Below are 2,500 nucleotides of genomic sequence, written 5' to 3' on the forward strand. Positions count from 1 at the left end.
AGTACTTGGATGGGAGACCGCCTGGGAATACCAGGTGCTGTAAGCTTTTACACTGCTGCTTCCTTACAAGAAACATGGGCTTGCAATTACGTTGACGCACGGGCACGGGCACAGGCACACGTTAACGTCCTTCTAGTTCCAGCCTTGCTTTGGTTTTCACAGAAAAAAGAGAGTGGTGCACCGTTCCTGGTGGCACTGCAATTCCAGGTCAATGCAAGGAGTGAAGAGAGCAAGCCCCAGTTTTCACCTCCCAATGCTCAAAAATGCATTTAATATTTAATCCCCATATAGAGGACATATCAGATATTAAACTGATAAGAACAGATACTACACTTGATCTTAGCCAAAAGGCCGAGAAGCGATGGCCCATAAGTGTCTGGGGCCAACTCAAGATCTTGGCACACAAGTTACTTGTTGTGGTGCCATGTTTTTTAAGTGTGCATAACAAAGGCTGCTGCTGATCACCTCTGCCCCAAGGTGATCTAAGTGCACCTCTGAGCCTTGACGGACAGCTGCTTGACATTTGACACACTCAAAGGGCGCGGCCATACAGCAAAGCCCACCAAAAACAACTTAAACTCTTGAACGTTCGAAAGGCTGACCTTTGAGCTCCTCCACGAGCAGGGGGCCTTGCCTAGTCTATAAAAGGAGTCTGTGTCCCCAGCCCGTCGGCTTACGGCCATACCACCCTGAGCACGCCGGATCTCGTCTGATCTCGGAAGCTAAGCAGGGTCGGGCCTGGTTAGTACTTGGATGGGAGACCGCCTGGGAATACCAGGTGCTGTAAGCTTTTACACTGCTGCTTCCTTACAAGAAACATGGGCTTGCAATTACGTTGACGCACGGGCACACGTTAACCTCCTTCTAGTTTCAGCCTTGGATGTCGCTCTGCAAGCACGTGAGAAGCTTGGAGATGGGCAGCAGCTTACCCATCTCGGTGTAGCTTCCTAATACTGGAATATAGTGTAGCAGGTAGTGGAGATAAAGGCTCAAGTGCAGTGTGTTCGAAAGGCTGACTTTTGAGCTCCTCCACGAGCAGGGGGCCTTGCCTAGTCTATAAAAGGAGTCTGTGTCCCCAGCCCGTCGGCTTACGGCCATACCACCCTGAGCACGCCCGATCTCGTCTGATCTCGGAAGCTAAGCAGGGTCGGGCCTGGTTAGTACTTGGATGGGAGACCGCCTGGGAATACCAGGTGCTGTAAGCTTTTACACTGCTGCTTCCTTACAAGAAACATGGGCTTGCAATTACGTTGACGCACAGGCACACGTTAACCTCCTTCTAGTTTCAGCCTTGGATGTCGCTCTGCAAGCACGTGAGAAGCTTGGAGATGGGCAGCAGCTTACCCATCTCAGTGTAGCTTCCTAATACTGGAATATAGTGTAGCAGGTAGTGGAGATAAAGGCTCAAGTGCAGTGTGTTCGAAAGGCTGACTTTTGAGCTCCTCCACGAGCAGGGGGCCTTGCCTAGTCTATAAAAGGAGTCTGTGTCCCCAGCCCGTCGGCTTACGGCCATACCACCCTGAGCACGCCCGATCTCGTCTGATCTCGGAAGCTAAGCAGGGTCGGGCCTGGTTAGTACTTGGATGGGAGACCGCCTGGGAATACCAGGTGCTGTAAGCTTTTACACTGCTGCTTCCTTACAAGAAACATGGGCTTGCAATTACGTTGACGCACGGGCACACGTTAACCTCCTTCTAGTTTCAGCCTTGGATGTCGCTCTGCAAGCACGTGAGAAGCTTGGAGATGGGCAGCAGCTTACCCATCTCGGTGTAGCTTCCTAATACTGGAATATAGTGTAGCAGGTAGTGGAGATAAAGGCTCAAGTGCAGTGTGTTCGAAAGGCTGACTTTTGAGCTCCTCCACGAGCAGGGGGCCTTGCCTAGTCTATAAAAGGAGTCTGTGTCCCCAGCCCGTCGGCTTACGGCCATACCACCCTGAGCACGCCCGATCTCGTCTGATCTCGGAAGCTAAGCAGGGTCGGGCCTGGTTAGTACTTGGATGGGAGACCGCCTGGGAATACCAGGTGCTGTAAGCTTTTACACTGCTGCTTCCTTACAAGAAACATGGGCTTGCAATTACGTTGACGCACGGGCATGGGCACAGGCACACGTTAACGTCCTTCTAGTTCCAGCCTTGCTTTGGTTTTCACAGAAAAAATAGAGTGGTGCACCGTTCCTGGTGGCACTGCAATGCCAGGTCAATGCAAGGAGTGAAGAGAGCAAGACCCAGTTTTCACCTCCCAATGCTCAAAAATGCATTTAATATTTAATCCCCATATAGAGGACATATCAGATATTAAACTGATAAGAACAGATACTACACTTGATCTTAGCCAAAAGGCCGAGAAGCGATGGCCCACAAGTGTCTGGGGCCAACTCAAGATCTTGGCGCACAAGTTACTTGTTGTGGTGCCATGTTTTTTAAGTGCGCATAACAAAGGCTGCTGCTGAACACCTCCGCCCCAAGGTGATCTAAGTGCACCTCTGAGCCTTGACGGACA

The 2,500-nt window shown here is 51.0% G+C and overlaps 7 non-coding genes across 7 annotated transcripts in view; 5 read left to right on the top strand and 2 right to left on the bottom strand.

Annotated features, from left to right (window-relative positions):
- LOC131476470 (5S ribosomal RNA) overlaps positions 1-46 on the top strand; it is a 119-nt gene extending 73 nt beyond the window's left edge. Inside the window, exon 1 of the ribosomal RNA XR_009242839.1 lies at positions 1-46. This exon is cut by the window's left edge and continues 73 nt beyond it. This is a non-coding gene — a ribosomal RNA (5S ribosomal RNA).
- A 124-nt stretch (positions 47-170) lies between these two features.
- On the bottom strand, positions 171-363 carry LOC131441528 (U2 spliceosomal RNA). The gene has a single exon (XR_009232132.1). It is a non-coding gene; the product is annotated as a U2 spliceosomal RNA (small nuclear RNA).
- A 308-nt stretch (positions 364-671) lies between these two features.
- Positions 672-790, top strand: LOC131477828 (5S ribosomal RNA). Its single transcript, XR_009244148.1, has one exon. It is a non-coding gene; the product is annotated as a 5S ribosomal RNA (ribosomal RNA).
- A 296-nt stretch (positions 791-1,086) lies between these two features.
- On the top strand, positions 1,087-1,205 carry LOC131476471 (5S ribosomal RNA). The gene has a single exon (XR_009242840.1). It is a non-coding gene; the product is annotated as a 5S ribosomal RNA (ribosomal RNA).
- A 296-nt stretch (positions 1,206-1,501) lies between these two features.
- On the top strand, positions 1,502-1,620 carry LOC131476472 (5S ribosomal RNA). Its single transcript, XR_009242841.1, has one exon. It is a non-coding gene; the product is annotated as a 5S ribosomal RNA (ribosomal RNA).
- A 296-nt stretch (positions 1,621-1,916) lies between these two features.
- Positions 1,917-2,035, top strand: LOC131476473 (5S ribosomal RNA). Its single transcript, XR_009242842.1, has one exon. It is a non-coding gene; the product is annotated as a 5S ribosomal RNA (ribosomal RNA).
- Positions 2,036-2,159: 124 nt separating this feature from the next.
- On the bottom strand, positions 2,160-2,352 carry LOC131442737 (U2 spliceosomal RNA). The gene has a single exon (XR_009233300.1). It is a non-coding gene; the product is annotated as a U2 spliceosomal RNA (small nuclear RNA).
- Positions 2,353-2,500: the final 148 nt, after the last annotated feature.

The sequence above is a fragment of the Solea solea genome, chromosome 16, assembly GCF_958295425.1.
Source record: "Solea solea chromosome 16, fSolSol10.1, whole genome shotgun sequence".
Lineage (NCBI taxonomy): Eukaryota > Metazoa > Chordata > Actinopteri > Pleuronectiformes > Soleidae > Solea > Solea solea.